Source organism: Ursus maritimus, unplaced genomic scaffold (assembly GCF_017311325.1).
Source record: "Ursus maritimus isolate PB19 unplaced genomic scaffold, ASM1731132v1 scaffold_18, whole genome shotgun sequence".
Lineage (NCBI taxonomy): Eukaryota > Metazoa > Chordata > Mammalia > Carnivora > Ursidae > Ursus > Ursus maritimus.
The window spans coordinates 16,414,752-16,426,086 of record NW_024424230.1 but is presented as its reverse complement, the minus strand read 5'-3'; the positions used below and the strand labels follow the sequence as shown (position 1 = coordinate 16,426,086).

Below are 11,335 nucleotides of genomic sequence, written 5' to 3'. Positions count from 1 at the left end.
TTTTTATTCTTAGTCCAGCTAGAAGGATCTTGAAGAGCAGAGGGAATTCTTCTTCCCTGACAGTAGCTATCTACAGACTTCTGGCTGCAATTTCTTGGCTGCAGTAGCTATCTGTGAATGATTCAGTGGTGAATTTTGAGTGTTGGAATTTTTGTAATTTAATCCCAGAATTTTAAATTCCTGTAGAGAAGCTGCTTTTTTAGTTGTTGTTACACAGTTAAAAAAAATTACATACATGGGGCCCCTGGCTGGCTCCGTTGGAAGAGCACGTAACTCTTGATCTTGGGGTTGTGAGTTCGAGCCCCATGTTGGGTGTAGAGAGTACTAAAAAAAAAAAAATAATAATGATGATAAACCTTAAAAAATTACATGCACATATTATTTTGTCTAAAGAAGTCATTTATTGTTGAGACTGTCCCTTCTCTGCTTAACTTTTTATTGAGTGGTTCATAAAAAAGTAAGTTTTTTTGGAAATGTCCTCACTGGAACAGGATCAAACATGTACCCTAAGCAGCGGCATGTTAGAAATAGCTGTACTTTTCTTTCAACAGTAGAGCAATCCTCCCACACTGTGTAATTTATTCTAATACGTGTTTCTTCAAATCTACAGCAATATTTTCGAAGCGTCTTCCAACTGTTTGCTGACAAATGAATGTATTTTATTTTGCAGTCATATTTTCTGGTTATTATTTTCATCTTTCAACATTTGTTTGTATTTTCTACCTTTCCAGGAATAACCAATGTTTCCCTAGTGAGATGTGGCTTTGGGTCTTTTGGCATCAAATAAATGTATCATTAAGTTTAGTAAAAATTGTAAAGTACTTGATCATCTCTTATCTCCAAATGTCCTTGGATAAAGAAATCAACAACCTCACTGGTGTTTAATCAATCTTGATGTTCTAAACTCCTAATTTTTAAATGTCTTTCTGTGTGTGGTGGCTTTGGAGAGACCTCAGTGAGCCAAAGTATCATTGTGCCTGATATCACAAGTTTCTTGTCTCATAGAGAGGGCCAAATACACCTCAAATATTGTGTGAGAAAGATAGTTCAGGGCTACACATCAGGGATACCCAGACTCTGCTTGTGTGTTGAGGGAGAGGTCAGGGAAGACTTCTCCAGATGAGGGACATAAATGAGGCCTAAAGATAGCACAAGGGAGTGAGTTAGACAAAGGGGGTTGGGGAAGGGTGGGAGATCACCCAGAAAGAGGAAATGGCAGGGAGAAGGCCTGATGGTGAGAGCAATCAGGTCTCATTCAAATAACAAAAAGTTCTAGGAGGCTGCACGTAGGAATGGAGGAGGGAGGGGCAAGGGATGTGGATGGGCAAAGGGGTTGCCTTATTCACAGAGCCTGTACCCTACTCAACGGAGAGAAATGCAAAGGTTGGAGCGGAGGGGCGGCAAGATGATATCTTTAGAAAGTTTCCTAGAGAATGTATTGGATGTTGGCCAGGTTGGAGGCACAAAGATCAACTAGGGAAAGGGAACTGAAGCGACAGGCTAGGCATTGAATCCGGGGATGGATGTGGAGAGAAGGGACTGGAATTATGAGATACCTGAGAGGTAGAATCCATAGCCCATGGTGATGGAGTTGCCGAGAGGGAATGGAGTCATCAGAGACGAGTCGGTGGGGAGATGGGTCTGGTTTGGTGGGTGTCTGGGGCTGAGTGGCCTGGAAACAGGCTCTGGAAAATCTCTGGAGGTAGATATATGAGAGGGAGTGAGGCAGGATTAGGCAGAATGAGAAACTGAGCCACAGAGCTACAGAGACCAAGGCCTCAGCCAGTTCACAGGGAGCTCTGGAACTGGGTGGCCCCTTTTCTAAGGGGCCAGATTGGGCAAGAGGCCTAAGCCTTTGTATCTCTACAGCAGCCAGACATGGGTTGCTTGCTACCTGGGACCAGGGCCTGGGGGCAGGGGTTGGAGGGGGTGGGGCAAACTTAGTGGAGGCAGCTCCCAGGAACTGGCACAAGTCAGGACCAAGGCGATTTGCCAGGAGGGACTCAGGGGTGAGTGGTCAGCAGCCAACATTCTCAGCAGCTAGGGGATGGGGGCATACATTCTGAAGAGAGGTTCTGGACAAAACACTGTAGTATCCCTTGCAGTGGGAAAAGCTCTTACATTTACTACGGGACATGTTTACTTTTAGATGCCTGTGAACTTACCCATTCCTTAGTTCACAAGTAACTGGTTAATTCCTTCCTTCCTCCCCTCCCTGCCCCTCCCCTTCCCTGCCCCCTCTCCTTCCCTCTCTCCCTCCCTTCCTCCCTTCCTTCCTTCCTTTTCTCTACATTCAGTGTGGGGCTCAAAGTCACCAGGCAAGTTCAAGAGTCCCATGCCCTACTGAGTGAGCCAGCCAGGCGGCCCAGTAACTAGTTAACTTCAGCTGTGGGGTATACAAGGCATTGTGCTAACTGGTGGGGATGGTGGGGGTGTTGGGGGCGGATGCAAAGATGAAGATTCCAACAGCTCATTGCCCAGGGAGCCTTTGTTCTGGAGAGGACCAGTTCTTCTCCGGTGGAACAGGGTCTTCATTTCCCGCCTGTTCTCTTCTCCTCCTTAAAAGATTAACCAGATGGCCCTTCTTTTCCTCAGATACCTTTCTAGCTTTCCCTCCCTTCTCTTAGGCTTGGAGAGTCGAAAACAAGCCCAAACACCAGTTCCTTTCAAAGATCCTCAGACGTGATGTAAATGGTACAAAGCGGTAGGAAATCTTACAAAATTCTCAACAGGTCTTGTCCTTTGGCCCACCATTCCTGAAGACGATTCTGTGCTGGTATACCAAACTCCATACGTCTGCCTTTTCTTGGATTCTCGAGGGTTCATAAAACACCACTTTCCTTGGTCCCTGTCCTTCTCTTTCCCTGGGCAAGGGCTGGCTTTCCAGCAGTGAGGCCCTAAAGCGGCAGAGTAGGAGATAAACCTCAGCCGATCCAACGAGTAGCCAGGACTCAGGAAGCCATGCAGATATCGAGGGGCCTCCTACGTAATGCCCAACTTTGAACCGTTAAATTAATTAAACAAGGAGGCCAAGAGAGTGAGGCGGCTCGAATGACAAGGTGGCCCACGGAGGCAAATCAAAACCTAAGCCTGTAAATACCTCAAGGTTACATAATGGAAAAGCGAAGGACACCCAGTCACAAGCAGCCGATTGGGCTGTCGGCTGTAGCCAATCACATAATTTCCTCTCTTTGTTTGGGTACCTTCTCCGTCTCTCCCCGGGTTCCTCCTGTAGGTGGAGCGCTCTCAGCCACTTCCGGTTTGGCACTGCCCAATGTGAGTTGATTTTTGCATAAACTCTTCAAATTTTTAACATGCCCCAGTTTATCTTTTCACAGACAGACACCCCTTGTCCCCCACATTCAGGTCTCTGAGTGAAAGCGCTTTGCAGGCATTTCCAAACTAAGGGTCAAGAAAGGGGATGTGGCTTTGCTACCGAAAATCTATTTATAAAATCACCAACAAAGGATAAGGGGAATCCTTTCCTAGAACTCCCCTCGGTCTATTTCTGGTAGGCTAATATTAATTTAAATCTGAGTATGGTTTCTTTCAAGGGTATGTTTCTGGAAAATACAAAAAAAAAAATATCCCAATTCTATCGGTATTTTGATGTCAAAAAGATGGATTTTCTTTGCTGGTCACTCGGCTACCGATCTTTAAATTATAATGCTAGTGGTGAATAGTGTAATCATTCCTTTAAAAACAAGCCAGCAAATGTAACCTATTAAACTCTATAACCGCCTAGGCCGACCTTCATTTTGAGGTGAAAAATGTGTAGCACAGGTCAGGAGGCTGTCAGTTTAGCAGTGGTTTGCAAGGCCTTTGATGGTGAGATAAAGGAAAGGTTTTTCTTCTGGTTTTTGGTCTCCTTTTCCTCAAGGAACACACCTTTTGTGTGCTCTGTCTAACAAAGGAATTTCCGAATTCATAGTGGAATTCGGAGGTGAAGTATTATGTGTAGACGGATATCTATATGCGTTTGCAAAGCCGGTTTCAAACCACAAAAGGATTTTTTAAAAAAGAAAAGCTGGAATTTTGCAATATACTGATTGGAGGAAAAGCTAAGACGTTGAGAGTTAGCAATAAAAACAGCAACAAACAAAATCCCAAAGGATTTGGAATTCCTTTAGTTTCTATTTGGCATAAGAATAATGTGATTTCTTTGTTGTGTTCTTTCTTATCTACAGCACTCAAATAATCGTTTATTTCATTCGTGCAAGTCAAGTTACCTCCATTGTTGCCCAAAGCGGAGCGGTGCGCAAGATAGCCTTACAGACGTAGAAAAATAGAATGAAGCTTTGTGTTGCTTTTTTTGGTAGAGGGTAGTGTCATTTTTGAAAAACTTAACACTAAAAAGTGTTGTTTTCCCTGCTGTGAAACTCAATAATTTTATAGAATGGGCTAGGATGGGTGCTTTGCTTTTAACTATTGGTCTACCTGGCAGAAAGATTTCTCTGAAATCTTTGTAAACATAGAACTGAGACGATGTGCAAGAAATTATTTTTTTTTAATTTTGGTTGTTTATGGTTTTTAAAAGCAGATGCAATGTTATCTGTCGCCGTTTGTGCAAATGATGAATTGTGCTTTCAAACTAATTTCCTCCAGCGAGTTTGACCAAAACACTGGGCTTTGTAAAAAGCTCTGCTCAAAAAGTATTTGGCATTACGAGGCCACGAGGCAGTTGTACAACTGAAGCCTCTTTATGATAAAAATAAGAAGTCCAGAGTTTCGTCTTGGTAATACAATTCTTGCAACCATTCAAACACTGCTGTGCTGTGCTTTCAGCTCCTAAGAGAAGGAATGGGGGCAGGGCAAGGGAGTATTTTAAGTAAACAAAGATTCCAAATCTAGGGAACCTAGGATTTACTGGGATAGGTGCATTATGGAATTTCATATATCGGAATATGTGTCGTGTATCAAGATTTCAGATAAGTAGGTCCTTGTACACTCTTCAATGCCTGGAATGTTTTTACATGCATGCTAATAAAGGCCCACCTTTGGGAGAAGAAAACAGGCCTCCTTTCAAATGAAATCAAGCCCAGGTAAAGTATGAAACTCAACCCACAGAGCTCTGGCACCGTTTTCAGGCTAAAAGAAGATGAGAGTTTCAATTTCATCATCTTGTAACACTGGTAAATGTGATGCCCTGGCTGACAAAATTTGCAGATTGCAGAGGTCTTTCTAAACACGTGTAAATATGTGTGCCAATTTACGTGCAACTCCAAACAATTTGCCGTTTGAAATGAAAGACCAACAACTCTTCCGTGAGACAATCATTTGGTTCATTTACATGAAAAGTCTCAAATAGCAAAAATGCTACTTTCAATTTACATCATAGTGTCCCCATAATAGAGAACAATGGCTTCCTCAGTGGAAGTTAATGCAAAGGAGAGGCATACTGAGATTTAAACACACACACACACACACACACACACACACACAAACCATCACCACCACTTTTCAGCACACTTTGCAAATATTAACCAATTAATCTAATTTAAAATATAATACACAGCAACAGCTTCCCATGCTGGGAGTCTTCAGTGCTACTCGAGTAATATCAGTTATCTTTAGAGTCCATCCGTTCACACACAAGTGAGCCTTTTTAAGAGCTTATGGTGACATTTTTTTCAGATCCTTCCATTTTGTCCTAGTTCCAGGGCAAGCACAATTAGCTTGACATGGGGTTTCTCTCTCCTTTCAAAAAAACCCTTTCAATTGAGTGCACGTCTGTGAAAGAGGTAGGACCCAGGACCCAGGGCTGGAGAAAGAGCATACCTGATCTGTTGGTAACATATTGTCTCCTTCTTGGACGTGTTAACGATCATACACACCTCTGGGGTCTGAACGGGGTTTATATGTGTATCTTTCTGCGTTCTGTAGGCTATGGCCACCTGCTCTATGTACAATATGTGCTTGCTATATTTGTACACCATCTCCCTTCTTGAATTTAAAGACCTAGCTATTACATCTTGTTTACTCAATATCATTCCCCCATTAAAAAAAAAAAAATCCGGCAAGAACTGAACATGCCATGTTTCAATCTGGCCCCAGTGGCTTTTTCTCGGAAAGCAAAACGTGTGTCTTTTACACCAGGGCTTTCTCCCCACCCCAGGGGGTGTCTTCCATTCTTTTGTGGCTCAGTTTAAGGCGAAAAGGGCTCCAAACCACTAACTAAACAGAGGAGAGCCCCTTCTTCCACCTCCAGGGAGAATTTCAGATTTAATTTATCTGAAGATAGCGTGCTCTCTTCTTACTTATTTGCCACCATTACGAGGATAACAAAACACCACCTTGGCTTCAAGATCCTGGGTAGAGGCTCACGGTCTTTTTCAACCATCTTTGGCGAGGCCTTGCTTCCTTCCACTCGAGTAAGTTGCGGCTTGGGGCCATGGAAAGGACTGGGTGAGAGCCCGAAATGTCGTTTGAAAAAAGAGAAGCCCTCCCTCCATCCCCTCACCACCACCACCCCGCTCTCCGGGGCGAAGTTGCAATCCAGCAGCCCCATATGGGCGAGACTTGGCAGGTCCGCGGGGCTCCTCTCGCAGCCGCGGAGTCGGCGCCGGCCGGGCGTCCGCGCCCGCCGGCTGCGGGGCTTCGCGCTCTCGCCTCCCTTCTCCCCGAATCCTCCCTTCCCCCACCGGCCGCCCCCTCCCCCTCTGCCGCGCTCCCTTTTGTTCGCTCGCCGCTCGGGCCGCCGCCGCCGCCGCCGGGCCCGCACCCCCAGCCGTAGGCCCCGGCGTGGCGCGCCGCCCCGCCGCCGCCGCGCGGCCTAGAGCGCGCCGCCCGGGAGGCGCGGGGCCCGGGGCCGGGCGCACGGCGAGGCCGCGGCGGCGGCGGCGGGGCGGCCGGGGGCGGGAGCCGGCAGCCCGGGAGGCGGCGGCGGCGGCAGGCGGCAGGCGGCGGCGAGGCCGCTCCACCGCACACGCACACACAGACCCCGGCAGCGGGAATGCAGATGACACGCCCGTAACATGGAAGCCGCCGCCGCCGCCGCTACGACGACAGCAGCAGCAGCCACAGCAGCAGCAGCCGGCGGCGCCGCGCTGAACAAAGGTCATCCGAGCTGCGGCCCAGACGCCCGGGCTTGACCGCTGCGAAGGCCAACCCCGGGAAGGGGGTGGGTGTGCGCCCGCGGGGCTGGGGGCGGCGAGGGGGCGGCCGGGGGCGAGCGAGGGGCGAGGGCAGCGCAGGACGGGGCGCGGGTGGGCTGCGGGGAAGAGGCGGGCGCGCCGGCCCCTCGTGCCCACCCCTGCGGGCCGGGGTGAGCGCGTGAGGCTCAGGCCCCTTGGCCTGAGTGCAGTGGCCTGTCCCACCCTGGCCTTGGGGATGGCCGGCCTTCGCGCCCCGCCAGCTTCCTTGGGGGGGCCGAGGACGAGCCGGTTTCGCTAGGCCCCACAGGTTCAGAGAGGGGGGCCACGTGAGCGCAGGAGCTCGCTCCTACCCCCTCCAGCGCTGGCGGTGCACTGAGGATTCCTTAAAGGCCTCGGTGCCCCTCTTTCTCGCTGCCCCGTAACTTGCCCCCCCACCCCAGGCATCCCTAGTTTCCTGCCCCGAGGTTAAGGGAGTTGGACTTCTCTTCCCCCCCGCCTCCCCAGGTGCTTGAAAGAAGAGAAGGTTGGAGGAGGAGGAGACTGGGGGGGCTGCTGCTGGTGGTGACAGGGCTGGGAGAGCGAAGAGAGGGACGGGAGGAGGGGGCTGGGTGGGGTGGGGGTGACAGGCAGAGAGGAGCCTGGTCAACAAGCCAGCACCACTCTGCTAGGAGGCCGAGGCCGCTCCTGCAGCCGACGCATCCAGTGTGAGGAGACACACATAGATTGCTTTCTTGGGGGCTCTTTGTCAGCCACCAACACAGAGAACACACACTGACACACACGTACACAAAGATGTGAGCCAGGTTGTGGGAGGTAAGTGGGGAGAGGAGAAGGAGGGGGAAATAGTGTCTGCGGTGGGCTTTGGGGTGGAGGGGCAGGGGGGATGGGCCCTGAGGGGCACTGGGGTGCTTGTGAGGTGAGCATTTCCAAGGCTGTGTGCTTGTGTGGTGGGGGGGACACACGATGACCTTCCCCTCCTCACGAAGACCTAAAAGGGAAAAGCAACCCCTAGCGAGATCCCCTCTGTGCTGATGATTTTCAGGGACTTGTTGGCAACTCAGCGAGGGTTGCCATAGCTTTTTTATGTAGGGTGACCAGAACCGGCTGAAACTGGTTTGAGGCAGATCAGCTCCTGAACACAATGCAGTCACTGAGCTACTACAGTGGGATAGCAGCTTCCTCCCTTCATGGCAGCCAAAAGCAGAGGCGCTTGCAGGAAGGTACCATCCCAACACAGTATGTGAACTCACACTTAGACACCACACAGCACTGGTACGTGACTAATGGAGCCCTAAAAGATTCTGTGTAGAGAAGATGGAAAAAAATGTGCAGGTTTGCAAGGTCTGAGATTCCTTGGGCTTCTCCTGCCTTTTTCTTTTGCTTAAGGGATGGACAAGGAGCTGAGATTTATGACCCTTATTAAAGAAAAAATGTGCCTTGCTAGGGTGGGGACACTTGGTTTATGCAAGTCTCTCTCTCTCTCTCTCTCTCTCTCTCTTTCTCTGTGTTTTTAACAAAACAAAACCAAAATGAACTGATGGATTTGTAATGGTAGTTTGTTTGTTGCTGGAGAATGCTACTTTGCATGCTTTCTTTTTTTTCTTTTTTTTTCTCTTGCAGGGTATGTTCTGTTTTGTGCTTTTCCTTTTAGAAGCTACTAAAGGGTGTTGGGGATACTTCTGACTATTATGAAGGCCAAAAGGTAACAATATTGTTCTAGGAAATGAGCATAAATGCGGTTCCAGTGATGCAGTAAGGCGTACATGCTGTCTTTTTTTTCCTTGTAGGCCTGTTGACTGGGGCTGCTTTTAACCCTTTCGTATTTGCAGAGAATGCAACCGTGTGACAGTAACTGAACATTGGGCCAAAGTCTTTCCAAAAGGTCAAGGTTCACAAGGTGAGATATTTTGAGCATGAATTTAAGTGTTTATTTGAAGATCCATGCAGAGACAGATGGACAGAGGATTGGTACCCTGGAGATAATTTGGGGTTCAGAGTGGAGAAGGAATACTCTTAATGTTATCCAAGTTTAATGGGATTAGAGTGACTTTATGATGGTATTGCTATCAAGACAAAATCAGAATGACTTCATTAACGCGCATGTGGTTAGTCCTTTAGAAGAGGCAGGCCTGGAAAGAGGCAAGTTTAGAGAATGGTAGGCATCAGGGCCTTGTGGAGAATGCACTGTTTTGCATAAGACTAAAGCAGCACACATGTAGCATTATCCCGATGATGACAAAAAAAAAAAAAAAAGGAAGGAAGGAAGGACTTGGCCAAATCGAGGCAGCCTAGCCTCCTTTTTAGGATTTGAGGAGTCTGAAGGTAGATTTGCCTTTTGTTCATTCAACACCTTCCTTTTACCTTGCGCTGTGTGTTAACCTGAAAGGTTTTTCAACTCCGAGTCAAGTGGTGGAATGGCTTTTATTGATTTTGGGGGCTGTTGACGGTGAGTTTGCCATTGGATTATTTGTGGCATACATTTTAATGTGGAATGCTAATGCAGTACCAGGAGGAAACCGGCTAGTCTGGCTTCATCTGTGAAGAGATGCCTGTTAACTCAAAGCTTTATAGCAGTGGATGGTGGAAAATGTGTGATGCCTTAAAGAGCTTGTAGTTCGATTCGAGCTAGCATTTTTATGCACCCCCCCCCCCAAACCAGAGGTTTTCCAGGAGCAGGGAGAAGAAAGCAGTAATGAGTCTAGCAAAGTGCAGAACAAAGGCAGTGAGCGCTTACAGGGGGAACACTGAACATTTTGCCTTGGGGTTCCTGGTGAAAAGAGCTGCAACTTCCCCAAACAGGAAACCAGCAGCTCCAGAATCCTCTCCAGTATGAACTCAACGACAGATAGAACTCGTTCTGTGTCCTGGTTTGGTAGCAGTACAGTCAAGAGGAGCCCATAGAGGACAGGATTGAAAATACATTTGTCCCCTACTTTGAAGAGGGTATTTTGTTCCTCCTCGATGGGTGCAGAGACGAGTCTTTTCAGAAATGCCGAGGATCTTAGAATATGTTGTGTGCTGATAGTTGGTGGGCAGAGTCTCTGCAGTGAAGGGTGTCAAGTATGCAAGGGTTTTTATTGTTAAGGATTTTTTCCTGTGATGGCAGAGCATTCAGTGTGTGATATAAAGCTGGCAAAAGGGAAGTGAGTGCGTGGTTAGCTCCGAATACTTTGTGTAGTATTTAATAAAGATAAATGTAATCTCGGCCTGATACACCAGTAAAATAGCTTACACGATGGCACAGAATTCTTTACAAATCACTGTGCTAAAATTGGTTTTCAGTTCTACATCATTTTCGACTGCTAGAGGCTCTGTGTCTGAGTGTGGTAGAAATCTGCTTGCAAAGCAGATCGCAGTCCACGTTGCATGGTATGCTGCTCCTGCTTTTCTGCTGCCAGCTAAAACTCAGATGGCTAATATGATAACCCTTAATGAGCTTAATACAATAAGATGTTTTATAATTTAGTCCTTCACTCCTGGCTTTAGAAAGTCAGTGATTTTTATTTAACTTTGACAGCTCACCCCTTGCAATGAATGTTCCTTGATAGTATGTTTTAAGAGCCCTTTCTGCAAGGCATTGCATGTCACAGAATGTTCTGGTTTACTCTCTCTGTGGTTTTCAGCTTTGTTACTCCTCCTCCCCCCAGAAGGCTCCTGGAAAATCGCATTTGTTTTGCATTTAGGCCCGGCTTTCCGGCTGCAAGTGCTGCTTAAGCTTGGCGAGCTGGTTCTCCAGGGCAGCAATCAGGAGCTCATCTGTGGACTGAGGTTTGTCTCAGGTGGCGATCTCCTGCTGAGGTATAACAATGTAGCAGGCCCAGGGCTCCGGGGACTGGGACTGGAACAGGAACGGAGAGTTTTCTGGGCTTGGGAATGTGAATGGAGGTGTGGAGAAGGAGCAACAGCATTCTCCTTCCTGGGAGAGCCAGGAGGGAACAGGGTGGCATCCACCCTTGGGGCCGGGCCTGTGCCCTTGCTGCCACTGTCGCCACGCGGACTGCCCCACCTGGAGCCTGCCAGGGACTGCCTGCGGCCGGCTCTGAGGATGACAAGCCGGCCATTCTCTCTGGAGGAGGAACGTGTGGGTTTGGCTGATGAGGGTACACTGGAAAGAAAGTGTCACCGGGTGTTGAACCTTTGTTTTCATCATTTGCTTGCTTGCTTGGAATTATTTTTTCCACGTTAAGAAACAGTAGACCCAGGGCTTTTAGGACTCTCAGCGTCCTAGTTCTGGAGAGGAG

At 48.1% G+C, this 11,335-nt stretch overlaps 1 long non-coding RNA gene across 2 annotated transcripts in view; it reads left to right on the top strand.

Moving 5' to 3' along the window:
- Positions 1-6,992: 6,992 nt before the first annotated feature.
- LOC121103247 overlaps positions 6,993-11,335 on the top strand; it is a 32,566-nt gene continuing 28,223 nt past the window's right edge. Inside the window, exons 1-4 of one of the 2 annotated variants that reach the window (XR_005835387.1) lie at positions 6,993-7,120; positions 8,715-8,796; positions 8,882-8,991; positions 10,778-10,862. This is a non-coding gene — a long non-coding RNA (uncharacterized LOC121103247). The remainder of the gene's footprint in view (positions 7,121-8,714; positions 8,797-8,881; positions 8,992-10,777; positions 10,863-11,335) is intronic. The other variant, XR_005835386.1, reaches the window with a different exon arrangement.